A 19,436-nucleotide genomic window follows, 5' to 3' on the forward strand; every position below is an offset into this window, starting at 1 on the left:
CTTGGTGAATTCTTGTTGGTTGTTCCGGATCACTTTCCTCACCTCTAAGTGTTTCAAAATGGATTCTTTGAAGACCTTCTCCATGATCATTCCAGGAACTGAGATGAGGCCAACAAGGCAGGGTGGGGAAGAGGACAGCCCCAGGGCCTGGTGATTCAAAAGGTCCTGGAGCTCCCAGCTGCTGCTACCTTGGCAGTGCTAGTAGTCAGAGCCCTGGGACCTTTAAATTGCTGCCTGATCTCCTGGCAGTGCATGTCTGGTGGCCCTGTTGGTGCTGAAGGGCTATCTGGGGGAGCCTAGCCCCCACCTCCTTCTGCCTGAGGCCTTACCCCTTCTGGAGCCCCTGGAGTTGACTTCCCTCAGTTCCCAGCAAAATCTCTCATCAGCCCGGAGTAAGGCTGACAGGTCTGTAGTTCCCTGGATTCTCCTTCCCGTTTTTAAAGATGGGCACTACATTTGCCTTTTTCCCGTCATCCAGGACCTCCCCTGATTGCCATGAGTTTTCAGAGACAATGGCCTAACGTTCTGCTATCACAGCTGCCAACTCTGCCAGCACCCTCGGAGGCATTAGATCCGGCCCCATAGATTTGTACATCTCCAGCTTTTCTAAGTTGTCCTTAACTAGTTCTTTCACCACTGAGAGCTGCTCACCTCCACCCAATATGCGCTGCCCAGAGCAGCAGCCTGGGTACAAATGTAATAAAAGGAACCAAAAGTCGCAGGAAAAGGATGCCCTAAATTCTGCACTGACAATGGGTGTGTTTACACCTGGAGCTGGAGGTATAATTCCAAAGGACCTGTCCTACACTAACTTTGATACAGCGATGGCACTAAAAATAGAATGTAGCCATGGCAACGTGAGTCATGGGGTGCATTAGCCACCCTGAATGTTCACTGGTGCAAGATGCTAGGCATGTACTCAGGGCAGCTTGCTTGCATCTCCTTGAGCTGGGAGTTTCACCCCCAGCTCAAACGACAGATGTACCAAATGACACCATCCATTACAGCTGCTACTGTTTCCTTGCCTGACTGTGCACGAATGCAATGGACGTATCAAAGGACTGTTCTCTCACCTTAAAAAATAACAATGGTCCTGTGGGACCCTAGAGACTAACAAGAATATATAAATAGTATCATGAGCTTTCATGGGCACAAGCCACTTTCTGCTCACGCTCCGTTCTGCATGGCTTTGGACGGCCATATTTAGTAGGAACAGGGTCTTGATTTGCAATGACTGGGAATGTTTTTGGTGGCTGGTTTTATCTATGTGACGCTGGCCTTTGGCCACTCAATCCTTTGGCTGAGTTGCCTTTGTTTCACATAGAGAAAGGAGTGCATGTGGGATAGCGGGGATTGCCATGCAGGTGTATGGGCTCTCATACCCTGTCTGTGGTGACGGTGCTTTAGTGCCCAGGGGCGTGGCATTTCTATGGATCAGATTTGGTCAAGTGGAGTTGCACATTGGACGTTCGTGAAGCCCGTGCGCCCCACTCTTCCTTTCACACAGTTCCAGGGGAATGGAACTGCAACCCTGGGGCTGTGGGAAGCCAGTGCAGATAGGGGAGTGCTGACCTAATGCATCCCCCATGTGCATCTCCATGGATTAGCCTACAAAGAACGGACCCACAAACCTCTAAATCAGGGGTGGAGAAGCTCCAGCCTCCAGGCCGCATCCAGCCCCCTGCTTAATTTTCCCTGGAGGCTTTTGTTCCCCCTCACTCCTGCTGGGTTGGAGTTGCAAGCATTGGGTCTTGGCAATCAGAGAAGCTTCCCATCCTGTCCTTGCCTGCAGGCGCTGACCCCCTCAGCTCCCATTGGTCAGGAACTGTGGCCAATAGGAGCTGCGAGACTGGTGCCTGCAGGCGAGGGCAGCATGCAGAACCATCTGCCACCTCACAGGGGCAATAGGGACATGCTGGCCACTTCCGTGAGCAGCGTACGGCCAGGGCCTTAGCCCTGCTCCACCAACAACCAGAAGATGCCTGAGGTAAGGGCTTCACACCCCAGTCCTCTGCACCAGCGCAAAGTCAGGGCCTTAGCTCTGCTGTGCCACTAACCAGGAGATGCTTGAGGTAAGCGCCTCACACCCCAATCCTCTGCCCCAGCTCTAAGCCCCCTCCCACATTCTAACTCCCTCCCGGAGCCCACACCCCCAGCCCAGAGCCCCCTCCTGTACTCCAAGTCTCTCACCCTCCTGCTGTACCCCCCTCAGTCAGAGCCCTCACTCCTCACACTAAAACACTCTGCCCCAGTCCTGAGCCCCCACCTGCACCCTCACTAAGCCTGCTCTAGCATCCTAACTCCTGTCCAGACCCTGCACCCGCACCCCAATTCCTCGCTCTAAGCCCACTCCTCCACTCCAAAACACTTGGCCCCTGCTTGGAGCTCCTTCCTACACTCAGAGTAGCCTATCCCCAGCCCCACCCCAGAGCCCTCACCCTTTCCTGCACCACAACCCTTTGCTCTAGCTTGGAGCCTCCTCCCACATTCTAAATCCCTCCTCTTTGGCCCCATGCCGGAGCCTCGGGGAAACCCTAAGCCCCCCACATCCTTCTTCTGCAGGGGTGTACGGCCCATAACTGATTTTTTTCTGGGAGTCAGCATCCCCTGATAGGAAAAATGTTCCCCGCTCCTGCCCTAAATGGTTTTGGGCTTTGTTCCCTGTAACATCACCTCTGTCCCTGGGACTTAGACCAGTTCCAGAACTTGAGCTGGAGCATCGTCAGTATACAAGCAAAGGCACCTTGGGCAAAGTGTTCTCTGCAACTCCCTCCCCACGCCTGGATCCTCCAGAGCCCAGTTTTATTAACCTACTGGGCAAAGGTCACTTTTTCCTTTTTACACTAAGGGTGTTGGGGTATTTTTATAGGCTGTTCTCTGTCTACTTTATGACTGTTTTTAATTGATGGAGTGGCACCCAGAATGCAGGCTGGGCACCTGAAACCACTTTTTATCAATCTGAACGATTAAATTTCTATAGTCTTGAGCTGAAATTTGGACCACGTTGCATGTTTTGGGTTGTGCATCTTCTCCCTGTCCATCTATATCAGAAGCCATTGCATTCTTCAGTGTGACCATCTCCCTCTGTTTTGGGGACTGGAATAACTGGGGTCTGTTTGGTTCGAAGTCTAATTAATAAGATGGGTGAACTAGAGTGTCTCATATTGAACAAGGATATTGATATAATAGGCATCACAGAAACTTGGTGGAATGAGGACAATCAATGGGACACCATCATATCAGGGTATAAAATAGATTGGAAGGACAGAACAGGTCGTGGTGGCGGGAGAGTGGCACTCTACGTGAAAGAAAATGTAGAATCAAGTGAAGTAAAAATATTAAATGAATCAAAATGTTCCATAGAATCTCTATGGAAAGTAATTCCACGCTCTAATAATAAGAATATAGCAGTATGGATATATTACTGCCCACCTCACCAGGATAGTGATAATGAGTATGAAATGATAGGCAGATTAGAGAGGCTATAAAAATAAATAACTCAATAATAATGAGGGAATTCAACTATCCCCATATTGAGTGGGTACACATCATCCCAGGACAGGACGCAGAGATAAAGTTTCTCGACACTTTAAATGACTTCTTCTTGAAGCAGCTGGTTCTGGAACTCGCAAGAGGAGAGGCAATTCTTGATTGGTGTGGAAAGCAGGGTCTGCTTCAAAAGGTGTGTATAGCTGAGCTGCTTGGAAATAGTGACCATAATAATATAATTAAATGTAACATCCCTGTGGTGGGAAAAACACCACAGCAGCCCAACACTGTAGTATTTAATTTTCAGAAAGAAAAACTTTAAAAAAAATGAGAAGGCTAGTTAAACAGAAATGAAAAGTTATTGTTCCAAAAGTGAAATCCCTGCAAGCTGCATGGAAACTTTTCAAAGACGCCATAATAGAGGCTCAACTTAAATGTATACACTAAATTTAAAAAAACATAGTAAGAGAACCAAAAATTGCCACCGTGGCTTAACCAAGTCAAAGAAGCAGTGAGATAAAAAGGCATTGTTTAAAAAGAGGAAGTTAAATCCTAGTGAGGAAAATAGAAGGAGCATAAACTCTATCCAATGAAGTGTAAAAATATAATAAGGAAGGCCAAAAAGGAATTTGAAGAACAGCTAGCCAAAACCTCAAAGATTAATAGCAATTTTTAAAGTGCTTCATAAGCAGGAAGCCTGCTAAACAACCAATGGGGCCACTGAACAATCAAGAAGGTAAAGGAGAACTCAAGGCCAATAAGGTCATTGAGGAGAAACTAAATTAATTATTTGCATCGGTCTTCATGTCTGAGGATGTCAGGGAGATTCCCAGATTTGAGCCATTCTTTTTAGGTGACAAATCTGAGGAACTGTCCCAGATTGAGGCATCATGAGAGGAAGTTTTGGAACAAATTGATAAATTAAACAATAAAAGCTCACCAGGGCAAGATGGCATTCACCCAAGAATTCTGAAGGAACTCAAAAGTGAAATTGCAGAACTTCTAACTGTGGTTTGTAATTTATCCTTTAAATCATCTTTTTGTACCAAATGACTAGAGAATAGCTAATGTGATGCCAATTTTTAAAAAGGGATCTAGAGAGTGATGCTGGCAATTATAGGCCAGTAAATCTAACATAAATACTGGGCAAACTGGTTGAAACTATAGTAAAGAACCAAATTGTCAGAATTTCGCGTGCATCTAGACTTACATGGCTCTGTCGACGGAACCATGTAAAGTAGTTTATCGGCATAGTCAATGAAGCGGGGATTTAAATAATCCCCGTTTCATTAAAATAAAAATGGCCGCCATGCTGTGCTGACAGTCTGCTGATTCAACACAGTGTGGTAGTCTAGACACAGCGCGGTTGACAAGGGAAGCCTTTGTTGACTGCTCCGGTAAACCTCGTTTCACAGCTATTTTTATTTTAATGAAGTGGGGATTATTTAAATCCCTGCTTCATTGACTATGTCAAGTAAACTACTTTACATGGCTCCGTCGACGGAGCCATGTAGTCTAGACGCACCCATAGATGAAAATAATCTGTTGGGGAAAAGTCAATATGGTTTTTGTAAAGGGAAATCATGTCTTACCGATCTATTAGAATTCTTTGAGGGGGTTAACAAGTATATGGACAAGGGGGATCCAGTGGATATATCGTACGTAGATTTCCAGAAAGTAATACATATTGGAAAACATAACTCCAACTATACATATTAAATGATGGGTCTAAATTAACTATTACCACTCAAAAGAGAGATCTTGGAGTCATTGTGGATAGTTCTCTGAAACTGTCTGCTCAGTGTGCAGCAACAGTCAAAAAGGCAAACAGAATGCTAGGAAATAGTTAAAAAAGGGATACTGAATATCTTAGACAGAGAAATTAATAAGACCAGGATTTTTCAGTTTGAAAAGGAGACGACTAAGGCGGGGGTTATGAAAGAGCTCTGTAAACTCATGACTGGTGTGGAGAAAGTAAATAAGAAAGAGTTATTTACTCCTTCCTGCAACACCAAAATTAAAGCCATGAAATGAAATTAATAGGCAGCAGGTTTAAAACAAACAAAAGGAAGTATTTCTTCATACAATGCACAGTCAACCTGTGGAACTCCTTGGCAGAGGATGTTATGAAGCTCAAGACTATAACAGGGTTAAAAAAAGAACTACAGTAATTCCTCATTTAACATGTGCCCGCTTAACATGTTTTCGTGATAGCATGATTTTTTTTTTAGGGAACGTTTTTTGAGCTACACGACCGTCCCTGGAATAACCCGATTTCCTCAGCCGGCCCGTTGCTGGTGGCTGCGCAGGGCTTCTCCCGCCTCCCTGCAAAGCGGTGGAGGGTTTGCCCCTCGCTGTGCCGTTCCCCGCTGACTCCCTCTCGCCGGATGCCTTGCACTCTCTCCTCTGCCCCCGCTTGCAGGCCGGTGGCTGGGTTTCCCCAGCCGGCCTGTCACTGGTGGCTGCGTGGGGCTTCCCCCGCCTCCCTGCAAAGCGGCAGAGGGTTTGCCACTTGCCACGCCGTTCCCCGGTGACCCCCCTTCACCGGACACATCACAGGGATATACTCCCAAACCCAATCCCCCTCCCCTCTCCTCCCTTTCCCTTCCCCAGAGCCAAACACCTCCCCTCTCTGCTGTAACCCAGACCCCTTTCTTCTCCAACCTTATGTCCCGGTCCCAACAGACACCACCGCTTGAAACGCAACCCCCACCTTTTTCATTATTTTCAATGGGAAAATTGACCCCGCATAACACGTTTTCACTTAACACGATCATTTTCTGAAACACATCAATAGTGTTAAATGAGGAATTACTGTATATGAATTCATGGCGGATAGGTCCATCGATAGCTATTTGCCAGGAATGGTGTCTCTAGCATCTGTTTGTCAGAAACTGGGAATGGGCCACAGGGGAGGGATCACTTGGTGATTTCCTGTTTCTGTTCATTCTCTCTGGGGCATCTGGCATGGGGCACTGTCAGAAGACAGGATACTGAGCTGGATGGACCTTTGGTCTGACCCAGTGTGGCCGTTCCTATGTACTTGTGAGCGAGCTAGAAAGGTTGACCTGAATGATAGCCAGGCATTAGAAGAGCAGGGATGTTGAAGGTTTGGATGCATGTGTATTATTGGAGCCACCTTGGCAAAACCAAAGACGTTTTGAATTACACAAGAGGAGCATTATCACAGCTGGGCAGAGATACAAAACAGTTAGAGGGAAATTGAGGGAAGGTGCATATTGAGGCTGTGTGTGTGTATTGGACTCTCAGCCTGCCTGAGCTGTTAGTGGGAGAGGTTTGGCTATGGAACTGTCAACCAGGAACTCCAATTGTAGAGCCTGCTCAGCCTTTGACTCCCTTTGACTACCTAGTTCGTGCCGCGTGTAGCTGCGGGCACGGCGTCTGAACTAGCGGACATTTAAAAATGGCGGCGCCGGCAACATGCAAACGAAGAACGGGAAAGTCAAATCCCGGGCTTCATTTGCAACTCTGGTTGCCTACATTAACCACCCTAGTTCGAACTAGGGTGGTAGTGTAGACATACCCTTTGAAATTTTAGGCAGCTTATTGAGTTTCGCTCCACTTCATTTTTTTCCGCTTTTGAAATGAGGATAAGAAAAACTTTTTGAACATGAAAATTATGATGCAAGAGTTAAATATACTTTTGGAATGAGAAGACTAATGTGTAATTAATTGTACCACTGCTCCTGCTGGATACAATCAGAGCTCCTCAACTGTGTGTCATCGGCCTTATACTGCTAACAGAAAGTGGCAACTATAAGTCAAGTGACAGGACCCTGGACTTTTAGAATCAAAGGGGTTACATGGTATCTCCGTTGCCTCCATAAAGTTTGAATCAGCCACAGGATTTATGACACAGTGGCCACTGTGACGGCTACCGATTTGTTATGGTATCATTATTATTGCATGGCAACAATTGTTCAAAACATTATGCAAATCCCCCCCAAGATGGAAGATATAAAATAGCTTTAACTTCTCTGTGATGTGCCACACTCTTGGTAGGGTGCCCAGCAGGTGTCTTGGCATTAAAACGTGTCATTGCTGGACCTGTGAGGTCCCTGTCTCAGTCCCCTTTGAACAACATTGGAGAGAGGGTGAAACACATTGGGGAATTTGGCTAAGTCAAGTCACAGGATGCACTAGAAGATGTTAGAGAGGATCCTCCTGGATGCCTTATTCAATTCATCTGCTGTATATATCTGAGTGCGTTTGTCTCTCTGTCTGTCTGTTCAGAATTCCTCCTACATGGCAAAAGCTAGGACCACCAAATTCGGTATACAGCTTCCTCTTAGCATAACTTAAAAAAACAAGGTCAGAGTTTGGTTGTGCCATGAAAATGGGATGTGCCTGGTATGGGATTGCTTGTCAGAAAGTGGTACAGAAAAAAGACAAAATCACCAGGCAGATGAAAGGGGCTGGCTGGCCGATGTGCCCCCAATGTCTGTCCGGGACTGCCCCAGACCTGAGCCTCTCATCCCGCAAGAATCTTTTAGTGAGGGCAGTGGGGGGCTTAAAATACTCCCCGCCCCCCAGATTCATAAGGGCTCTTCTCCTTCATCAGGGAGCGAGGGGAAAGTGCTCCGTTTGCTTCATTCCCCACTCTGGCTGGGGAGCTCAGGGCAGATGAACCTGGACCTGCCCCAGCCAGGGGACATGCGCCCCTCCCCCGCCTGTGCCTGCTGGAGATGCAGCAGCCATGGAGAAGCACTTCTCACCTGGCCCCAAGCTGCTGCGGTGAGAGAGAGCTGTGGTAGTCCCTGCTCCCTGGAGCAGCCTGCATACTGAACCCCTCCTCCCCAGCCCTGTCCCAGAGCAATGATTTCAATGAAGCATGTCCATTTTCATTTTATTTTCCTAAAAAAACAAAAATTAATTGAGTTGAGGATCCGAGCAACACTGGGTCAATCTTCTAGTACCCTACAAAATAGCTCTATGGTGCGGTCTGATTGCTTGATCCTGCTCACACAGGCTGTGCTTATTTGCACAAGCTGTCTCCTAAGCTCCGAAGGGACGTCTCATGTGAGTGAGGCTTCCAGGCCTAGTCTTATCCCTGCTCTTTGTTCAGTCCACCTACAGACACATCCATCTCTCTGCAGAGTCGACCCAAAATACCCTGGAGGCCAACAGCAGTATAAGCAAACAAGGGTGCTGGGCAGCCCCCCGAAAGGAAAACAGAACAACAGCAAAGACTGTGAGTAAATATTATCTGAATATAAAGGAACGTTGTGTTTCTTCATATGGGTCTAGAATTTCTGCCTTTTAACAGCTAACCTTGACTCAGCCAATATCCACAACATGCAGCCTAGGCCAAACTATTTCTGTGCCTTAAAGTACCACAACAGCTGTTTTTCTTGCTAAAATGTGACCTTAAAATTTTTTTGGATGGCTCGACATTTCCTTGATGAGAGTGGACTAAGGAGCTGGTTCCCCTCCCCCTCTCTCCCCCCCCCCCCCTCGCCTTCTACTTCTGCAAGAAGTGATATAGCTCAGGCTTTTTCAGACATATCATAAATACAGACCACAAGAGCGCCTGTAAACGGCCGAGGGGCGCTTCCCTCGTGCTGGAACGCGGGCTGCAACATGAGAAATGGGCTGCTGTTTGTTTAACATTCTCCCTTGTTATTCTTGGAACCGGCCTGCACCCTGACGGAATCAACGCCAGAAGCAATTAGAGGGCTGACATCTTCTTTTGCTGATGGCTTGTAGTATGTCAGCAGTGTTCCAGCGTTAAAGCGAGGGCACCAAAGAGGAGTGGGACTGCGGGGGAGAAGGAAGACAGGGCAAGGGGAAGCCTATTATTCCAGCACAAGAAAGGGGACTGGGGGTTAGGCAAATGTTATATTGTGGTTTTGAGCATTTGTCTGTGGCAGGTTATTCACCACTATTCTTATTCACCTCTATTATACACCTCTAACAAGAGAGCTTCTTTGTGGATATCACCAGGTGCTGACTGGTCCCTGGGTGGGTTTTGCACTTGATTGTGCCTTCCTTTAAAGCCATTGTAGGATGCTTCAGGTTGATTTGATAGTGACCTGCGTTTTTTTTAGAGTTCCTGCCATCTCCTATTCCCGCTGCCCGTCTATGCTTTACTGTAAGAAGTGAATTTTGGAGACAGGACAGTCTTGTCTAGTGCTTAGAGTGGGCCCTTTACCACTGGGCAAGTCACCTCATCTCCTTCTCACTCTTTCCCTGCCTGTAAAACAATGGGTATAATAACCAGAGATAGGTCCTGGGTCGAAGTTCCCAGCTTACCCTTATCACTATGGCTGCCAAATGTACAGTGCCATGGGAGACAGATTCGGAACCCAATCTCACTTCCCTAAACCTTTGGAAAGGCTTGGCTCCAGAGTCTGGATCTGGGATTTTAGCTCGGGCTGGTCTCACATGTATAAACATACATAATAAAACGTAGCCACCTTGGTAAGTGATTTTAAAAAGCTCTATAAAAATACCACGTGCCGTGGCTGGCATTAACAAACTTGCCAGTGTTCTATAAATATTTAACCTAAGATATACTTATGTAAACAGATACGGCTAATCCAGTCTTTGACACATGCTATGTACTTACTACAGGACCGTAGACATGCTGCTGATGTTTAGGTAACATTTAGGATGGGGTTTTCACAGTGTGTTAAGGGAGTTCACTGCTCAAGCCCCTTTGCAAGTTCCAGACTTAGTCACTCGACTGGCAGCCATTTAAGGGTCACCACTCAGCTGGTATAAAGTAGGGGTTTCCTTAGTATTTTTTTTTTTTTTGGTGGAAGATGGGGAAAGAAAAAGAGCCTGACTGTGCAAAATGGCCAGTAAAAAAAGCAATGTGAGTACTCCTCTCTGTGATAGCAAGACCGCCAGCTCTCATGGCGAGCTGTCTGGTTGTCACACCACCCTCCTTTTTGCACCCTAGAGCCAATGTGTGTTGGAGGGAGTAGCATGGATGAAGCACCAGAGCAGGGGCAAAGGAGGCCTGGGGATTCAAGCAGCTGGAACCCAGGGCCTTTTAAAGCACCACTAGCACCCCATGCGGCACACTCCATGTTTATTTTAAATCCCCGCTTCTTAAATCCCCGCTTCTTTGCCTATGCCGGGTAAACTAGTTTACATGGCTCCATCGACGGAGCCATGTAGTCTAAACATACCCTATATGGTGAGTATTTCCTCCTGTAACTTCCATCCTGAAAAGGCCATGGAGTCTGGGTAAAAACACCTCCAAAATGTTGTTCGAATTCAGTAAACAGCCAGTTCTCATGTACCACCTGGTGTTACGCAGTGGTCCCCAAACTTTTCCAGAGGCGCGCACAGCATTCCCTGTAATTTTTTCAGATGTCCTTGCTGGCAGGACAGAGTGGGCAGGGAAGTCTGTGGTAAGGGATAAGAATGGAAAAAGGGGGGAGGGCAGAATTATGCAGCACCTTGAAGGTGAGGACAAGAGGCTCGCACTGGACTTGTTTTCACTTCTGTTAACGGGCAGGAGAAACGCTCTGAGTCTGAGTCTTGAGGGACTCCTGGCATTTAGTGAATCAGGGACAAAGTGGGTTTTACCAGTCTCAGTTTCAAAGTGGCCTTTCATGGAACAGCTAAGAAATTAACTAAACCAAATTGGTGTCGTACGGCTTCCCCTGGATACAAGCCAGCTCTTTTCTGTACCTTTAGAGCTCATGCAAGAGGAGGCCTTATAGAACTGACAAGACCCTGGCATGATGAGAACAAGTGCTGTTCACATCTTTGCATGCAGCCCTGCTAGTGCACCCCCATCCTAACCTGTCAGATCTGTGGTGTTCGAGTCGTGGACTCTCCCGCAGCACTGCCAATGTCCCTCCATCCGGACCTGCTGCCTCCTCTCCTTAACAGAGATGGCCCAGTGGTTTTGTTGTGTGGAAGGAAGGGAATATGATCAGACCACCAAGACTGTTTTCCCTGGGGGGAACCTTTTTCACTAATCTATTTCTTTCTTTCTTTCTTTCTGTCTGTCTGTCTGTCTGTCTGTCTGTCTGTCTGTCTGTCTGTCTATGAATTTATGAAATTGGCTTTTCAGAAGTACTCGCTTTTGACATAACACTGTTTCGATCAGAATTAACAGCAGGACTGCCATTGAAGACAGTCGGAGCAGCCTTAGGCCAATGCTGAGTGCTTCTGAAAATCTCATCTTTATTATGATTTCATGGACCAGGACTCCATGGTGCTAGACACTCATGGGCACTGGGCAATGTGTGGGTGGGGAGGGGAGGGGCTGGTTCTGTGCTCTTGGAAAGGGTGGAGCCTCAGGCACAAGGGGCAAGGCCTTAGCAGAAAGGAGCGGGACCAGAGCAGCCAACCCTCCATGCTGCTGTAGTGTCCCCCCTCTGTCCCCAGAGCTGCTGGGAGTGTGATGCTGCGCTTTGGGTGGCAATTTAGAGGGCCTGGGGCTCTGGCTGTCGCTGCTGCTACTAATAGCCAGGCGCCCCCGGACACCTTTGAATTGCCAGATTCCTGGGCAACTGCTCCTTTTGTCCCGCACTGTGGGTGGGCCTGTAGTTGCTATACAAACATAGAACTAAAAGACAGTCCCTGCCCCAAGGAGCTTACAAGCTAAATATAAGGGAAGAGACAAGCAGGAGACAGACAGACAGGAGAACACAAGGAACACCCTTGAAGTGTGACTGTCCTTTGAAAAATTATCTTTGGTGGCTCCTCATTGGAAGAGTGATCGGGCAGCTTCAGGTTCAGTGGACCAGGACCTGTAGGCCACTGTAATTAACAGATGAATCTATGGCTCTTTTTTATTCCCGCATTGCTTACGTTTTAAACAAGATCAGCTCTGGCGAACACTTGGCGCCGTCTCCTCCAGGGATCTCAACATTCTTTCAATGACTGCAGTTTGGCTGGAGCAAAAACTGAGTAAGGAAGGTGCCAGGATTTGCCTTGTGTTGGAATGGCCTGGTCACTTGTCAATGGGCCAGCTGTGGCCCATTGACGTTCATTGCTCATTCTTCCCAAAGATCCATCTTCAATAGAGCCTTGCCATGGACCATCTTGATGGCTGATGTTTCTGTCTGTTGTTTGCATGGGTCGTATTTTTGAGAACAAGCAGCCAGCTGTGGCAAAAACAGAAGTGCTGCCATTCCCATTGTACAGATGGAGAATTGAGGCAGAGAGGCTAAGTGACTTGCCTGAGCTCACACAGGACATCGGTGGTAAAGCAGGGAACTGAATGGAGCTCATCCATGTCTAAGGTAGGGCCTTAATCACTGGACACCTTATCTTCCCTCCCCCTCTTCCCAAGGGCTGAATTTCTCCCATAAATCTTAATATGTCCATTTTTTGGAATTTACCATCTAGGTAAACAAAAACAATGGCAAAACAACGAGTAGTACTGTGGCACCTTAGAGACTAACAAATATATAGAGCGAGATTATCATGCGCTTTCATGGGCAAAACCCACTTCTTCAGATGAGCAGAGCAGGAAGTGAGTTTTGCCATGAAAGTTACAGACTAACGTGACTACCCCGCTGAGACTTAAAAACAATGGTAGTTTTAAGCACCATTTCTTCTTTCTACTTTAAAAAAAATAAGATCAACATTTTTTTTAAAAACAGGAGACCAAAAACATTTAAAAGCCTTCCTCTCCGCTCCCCCCAACAGATTTTCATTGCTCTAAACCTCTTGAGCGAGTTTATTTTGACTGGGACCTGTCATTTCATGGATCGAAAAACTGAAAGTGATGGAGAGGCACTCTGTCGACACAGAGAGATGATATCATCAAAATGCTCCGGGGTCAGGCTTGGGGGTGCTCCAAGCATTACTAGAGGACTGAATCCCCATCCAAACGAGACCACTATTCATTATTCCTGCTATTTTCTTAACAGTTTTGCTTAAGTACCTTATTTATACCAAAAATGTGGTTTTTTTGCCAAGCCGTTGGCTTGGCCTCTTGTATGTGCATATGTGTGTTTGTATGCTCATTATATATCTATCTATCCCTGTGTGTGTGTATATAGATATGCACTGTGTGTGTGCATGATATATGTATTCCCCTCTCTCCGGACAGCTACCATGTGTTTGGAATTAGTGCAGTGATTACAGGGAGAGAAGTCAGCTGGGTTCTTCCTGAACATTTCAATGCTTAATCTCTGAAGAATGCAGAATGTCTGTCTGGGCGTCCGGGCCAAGATCAACTCCATGGCACGGGGCGGCCAATATAAACGTTCATGTTTTGTGTCACAGAGATTTCATTAGATATTTTTTATGTAATTGCATAAGGAGAACTACTGTGATGAAAATGCCACAGCAAGCAAATGAGATGGATCGCAAAATATCTCTTTCGAAGAGACATGGGCCTCATCCAGGCGACTCACATTCAACTTCTGCATAGTCCAGCTCAGTGGTGACCTTTTCGGATAAATAATGGGCTGTCTTTCCCACCCAGCTTCTTTCATATACAAATGGCCTGATGTCATGGAGGAAACTGCAATCTCATTTAGACAAGGGGGGAGGGGAGGGTCTCATTAGTGCAATGGCTTTAATATGCTGACCTGTCACTTCTGTGGTCTGTGTTTGAATTCTGGGTTTGCTTTGGCGATCTCATGATCTTCAGGGCCTTACTTCTCTACAGCTCAAAGCCTGGCCAACTGAGGTCTGGAGAAGCCTGGGGCTGAAGAAAAAGGGATGCGTTCCATGGCTTAGGTTGGTTGTGGTGCATTGGCAGAGTCCTGAGAGGTCTCAGGAGGGGAGTAACGAAATATGTTGCAGGTTAGAATTAACATACATTGGCAAGGCTTCATCAAGGGAAAGCTTCCCTGCACTATACCTGGCTCCAACCAAAGCTATCAACCTGTCACTGAAATTCAGGGGGAAAGGCAGCGGGGGGAGAGGGGAGGAAAAATCGCCTCTTTTTTGGGGAGAGGAGGGGCTGTCCACTATACTAGTGCTTTTCATCATCTGAATGATAGCATTGTGCTCTTTGTTCCTCCCGTAGCTCTTTGATGGGGCTGGGAAAGGGAGAGAAATGTATTCCAAACTCAGTCCCACATGCCCCACGCTGAGTAACGGTCTTGGAGTTGATTTAAAGGCTGTAGCAGATTTTCCATGTCCCCAGTCTCTACCCACTGATTCCCCACTGATTAAGAAAGACTTGGTTAAAGTGTCACTTAAAAGGTTTGGCCGCTGTCACCAATTAGATAGTTTCATGTGCATTTAATTAGGCCTTAATCATTGGGCTGCTCATATAAAATGAACCCTGATTTCCAGGTGACAGATAACTCTGTGGTTCTGTCACTGCATGGCTTATCCCTGTGTCAGCTGAACTTTTGGCAGACAGTCACAGGAGAGAATTAATGTTCCCCAGCTCTTTTGCCTTGGCACCTACTGGGTTCCCCAGCCAAGCGACAGTATGAATGGCAATTTAAAATTGAGCCATAGCCTGGAAACGTTAGCAAATAAAATGACTGGACACAAGAGCCGGAGGAGCGGGTGGCATCCCTGCTGGATTGCTTGTCTGTGAATGAGGCCAGCGTTATCTCTGTTAGGACCTTCTCTGGTCCTGCACAGAGAGCACGTGTAATATCCTTGTTAGGAACTCTCCCTGCAGGGCCCCCAAAACGACAGGCTGTTGTCTCGTGTCACTTGTGTAACTGGACGTTCCGAGTCCTGGCCCGTTCCCTGCTGTCGGCGCCTAATGTCAAGCAGCTTTTGTGAGCTGATTTGGCACGCCCACCTCGCCCCCAGGCACATCTGGTGGGTGGGGACAGCATGGAATTTGGGATATTGTTTTTCTCCCAGGCAGTGGTGGGTGCCAGAAGCCTGATAAATTAATCACCTCTGCCGTGGGTCAGTGGAGGCTCTGGCATGTGACCTATCCCGGCCCCTGAACCACACAGAGGAGATAGCGCTGATGCAATTTCACCTCGGGTATGGAAGTGCGTTGTGAAATAACAAACTGGAAGCAGTGACTGGTGGAGAGCTGTGTCTCACCAAGGTCATGCTTGTGGCAGGTGAACCTCGCTTATAGGGAGATAGCGCTCTGGCACGAGTCCACGTTATCTGCATGTCGGGTGTACTTAGATTGTTGGCTTGTCTACACAGGGAGATTGACCCATGGAGCTATTTAGGAGCAAGCTGTTTTGCAAACCACTCTGGGGGATTTTATACCCAAATAATTACTCTGCTTTGGAAGTACACCGATTACTCTGAGTGGAGTGTCCACATGGGGAGCTCTTCCACAACAGCTGTGCTGGTCAGTTGTCCAGTGTAGACAAATCTGAGCTCATTGCAAGGTTTTTTTTTTTTTAGTTTTATTTTGTTTGGTGTGCAGACTGTGCCTAGCCCAGTAGGGTCCTGATGCTTGACTGGGGCTGTGAGGTGACACTGGAATATCAATAATAAATAATAGTAATAATATAATTAGTGTGCAGTGGTGGGTATTAGGTTCAGAGAGCAGGCCAGGTAACTGGGATTTTGGAAGACGAAGATGGCATGCTAACAGCTCAGTTTCTAAGAAAAGGGATCAATTAATTTCTCCTCTTTCTTGGTGTGAGGCATTGCAGAATACCCCTCCTATCTTGCAGGATGGTTGGAGTCTTAGGACTTGTCTTCACTACACGGTGGATCAGTTCAGAAATGATCGATCCACCAGCACTTGATGTATCTGCTTAGATGCAATAAATCAACCTACGAGTGCTCTCCTGTTGACTCTGGTCCTCCACCAGAACGAGACGAGTAACCAGAGTTGAAGGGAGAGCAGACCCCCTGACCATACCTCATGGAAGACACGGTGGTAAGTATGTCGACTTCAGCTATGCTGTTTGCATAGCTGAAGATGAGTAGGTTAGATCAATGGGGCAGTGGGAGGAGAGCGTAGTGTAGACTAGGTCTAAAGCCAGATCTAAACTTAATCTGGAAGGTCGGCATTTGACGTACCTTAAGCCGAGCTTGACACCGTCTTCACAGTGGGAGGTTGATGGGAGCAAATGCTCCCATCGGCTTCCCTTACTCCTTGTGACTGCGGGGAGGACTGGAGCTGCCCTCAGTATTCAATGTAGCAGATCTTTTCCCTGCTAAAAGACTAAAATCACTACCAGAATAGAATCACAGAAATATAGGGCTGGAAAGGATCTTGGGAGGTCATGAAGCCCAGCCATCTCCACTGAGTCAGGACCAAGCAACCCCCTGGATCATCCCTGAAGGGTGTTTGTCCAGCCTGTCCTTAAAAACCTTCAGGATGGGGATTCCACAGTCTTCTTTGGAAGCCTATCCCAGAACTTAAATTAACTATCCTGATAGAAAGTTTTTCCTAATATCTCACCTCTATCTTCCTTGCTGAGTATTAAGCCCATTACTTCTTGTTCTACCTTCAGTGGACATAGTGAACAGTTGATCATTCTCCTCCTCCTCTTTATAACAGGCCTTATGAGGCCATTACCAATTGCTCCCCTCCAGTCTTCTTTTCTCAGGAGTAAACATGTCCACTTTTTGTAACTGCTTCTCATCAGTCAGCTTTTCTAAACCTTCATCCTTTTTGTTGCTCTTCTCTGGACTCTCTCCAGTTTGTCCATGTCTTTTCTAAAGGGTGGCACCAAGAACTGGACACAGTTTTCCAGCTGAGGCCTCCCCAGTGCTGATTGAAGGGGGAAAATTCCCTCCCTTGTCTCACATATAATCTCTTGCAGTTTAACCTCTCTTGAGGTTATATATTAACCTCTTTTGCAGCTGGGTCACACTGACTTGTATTCAATTTGTGATCCACCAACCCCCCCGATCCTTTTCAGCAGTACTATCGCCCAGCTAGTTATCTCCCATTTTGTGTTTGTGCATTTGATTTTTCTATCCTAAGCGAAGTACTTTGCACTTGTCTATACAAGTTGTTTTTCATTCTAATCCCTGTCCTCCAAAGTGCTTGCAACTCCTCCCGGATTGATGTTATCCGCATAGTGTTTGAGCATACCCTCCATTCTGCGATCCAAGCTGTTCATGAAAATGTTGAATAATATCTGTCCCTGGAGCGACCCCTGTGAGATCCACTAGATACACCCTCCCAGTCTGACAGCAAACTACTCCTCTGAGTGCTGTCTTTCACCAGCTGTGCACCCATCTTACAGTAATTCCATGTAGAGCACATTTCCATAAAGCTTTACTAAGATCAAGCTATATCCTATCTCCTGCTTCCCCTCTATCCACTCAGCCAGTGACTGTCTCAAGGCCAGGAAATTAGGTTGGTTTGGCATGACTTGTTCTTGACAAATCCATTCTGCATAACCCTGTTTCCTCCAGGTGCTTACAAATGGTTGTTTAATTAATAATTTGTGCCAATATCTTTCCAGGTATTGAAGTTAGGTTGATTGGTCTATAATTAGAGGCTTCAAAAGCGGCGAGGAGTCCTGTGGCACCTTAGAGACTAACTGAAGTGTAGGAGCATAAGCTTTTGTGGGCAAAGACCCACTTCGTCAGTTGCATGCCTGTCCTCCAAAGTGCCTGCAACTCCTCCCGGATTGATGTTATCCGCATAGTGTTTGAGTATACCCTCCATTCTGTGATCTAAGTTGTTCATGAAAATGAACATGCATCTGACGAAGTGGGTCTTTGCCCACAAAAGCTTATGCTCCTACACTTCAGTTTGTCTCTAAGGTGCCACAGGACTCCTCACCGCTTTTGCAGATTCAGACTAACACAGCTACTCCTCTGATACTGAAATTAGAGGCTTGCAAACTCACAGGTATCTGCTTTATATCTGCAGATGTAGATGCAGGTATCGGTGGCTCATTTTTGTGCATATGGATGTGGATGCAAATTTGGTATCCACACAGAGCTCTATAATTCCCTGTATTCTGTTAGGCTGGCTCTGCATTACCAGATGTAGAAAGTGTCCTCTGAACTCAGGGATCAAGAAGTCTTGGGGCTCCAGAATTCCTGCCTGCAGCAGGTCTGAGCGAATGGCTGTTGGATATTGTGTTAGACATTAACTCCTGTGCAGGCCAATTCTCTTGTGGAGTAGAGCAAGAAAAATTACCTCTCTCCTTCTCTCTGACTGTGCAGAAATTAGGTGTTGTCTTAGCTGTAACTATGGCTCTTCGCGGCTCTGTAGAGAGCCCTGCTATCAGATCCCAGGCTTAACTCTGTGTTCAAGGGTCTGGCAGGGTTGGGGAAAGCTCAGACTGCCCTCACATTGCATCAGAGCTGCCTAGTAGATGAATAAGCAGGCCCATCGCTTTTGTAGCTCAGCGAGGGAGCCAACAGCTTTGCTGGGCCCTTGAGGACGGGGTGGGGGGGAGCCCAGCTCCATACTTCCAGAAGGCGTGGGGCCTCAGGCAGAAGGATGGGGATGTGGTAGTCAGCCCCCCGCATTGTCCGGATCCCCTCCCCCAGCACCGCCCAGAGCTTACTGCCTGGGGCTCCACAGTGCACCATATTGGGAGCAGTTAAAGGGCCCAGAGCTCTGACCGGAAGTGGCAGCTGCGAGCACTGGGCCTCTTTGAATTTTTGGGCCCTGTGGCAGTTGGAGCCTTTGCCCCTCCTCCTCTCCCCCATCGGTGGGCTTGATCTCAGTCCCCTAGCAAATTGAGGCAGCGTGATTGAGTGATGTGACAACAGAGCTTGGAGTAGAATCTTTCTCTCAGTTCCTTTCGGCTCTAACATCCCAATCTTTGGATACGCATCATAGTTTCAATCGCTGCTTCCCCTGCATCTGAAATATGTAGAGCGAATGGGCACCAAAGAACGGTTGCCTGACTCCGTTCACTGAAAAAAAATGAGATCTTTAAAAATGAATTCACATATCCCCTCCTCCCCATGCACACGTTATTTTTCTCTTTACGATTGACTTTTCCTCACATTCCTCAACAACTCCCCATATTTGTCATCCTGTCAGGTACAAGTATTTGTTTTATCTGTTTTTTTCCCCAGGCTTTCTTGGGACTTGTGTGTTTATAAGAAAAGGGGGAGGGGAAAAAACCCTAAGG

General features: G+C 47.0%; 1 long non-coding RNA gene across 1 annotated transcript in view; it reads left to right on the top strand.

Moving 5' to 3' along the window:
* LOC142819302 (uncharacterized) overlaps positions 1-19,436 on the top strand; it is a 56,526-nt gene that overhangs the window by 8,193 nt on the left and 28,897 nt on the right. The window contains exon 2 of the long non-coding RNA XR_012897157.1: positions 8,607-8,701. This is a non-coding gene — a long non-coding RNA (uncharacterized LOC142819302). The remainder of the gene's footprint in view (positions 1-8,606; positions 8,702-19,436) is intronic.

The sequence above is a fragment of the Pelodiscus sinensis genome, chromosome 22, assembly GCF_049634645.1.
Source record: "Pelodiscus sinensis isolate JC-2024 chromosome 22, ASM4963464v1, whole genome shotgun sequence".
Classification (NCBI taxonomy): Eukaryota; Metazoa; Chordata; order Testudines; family Trionychidae; genus Pelodiscus; species Pelodiscus sinensis.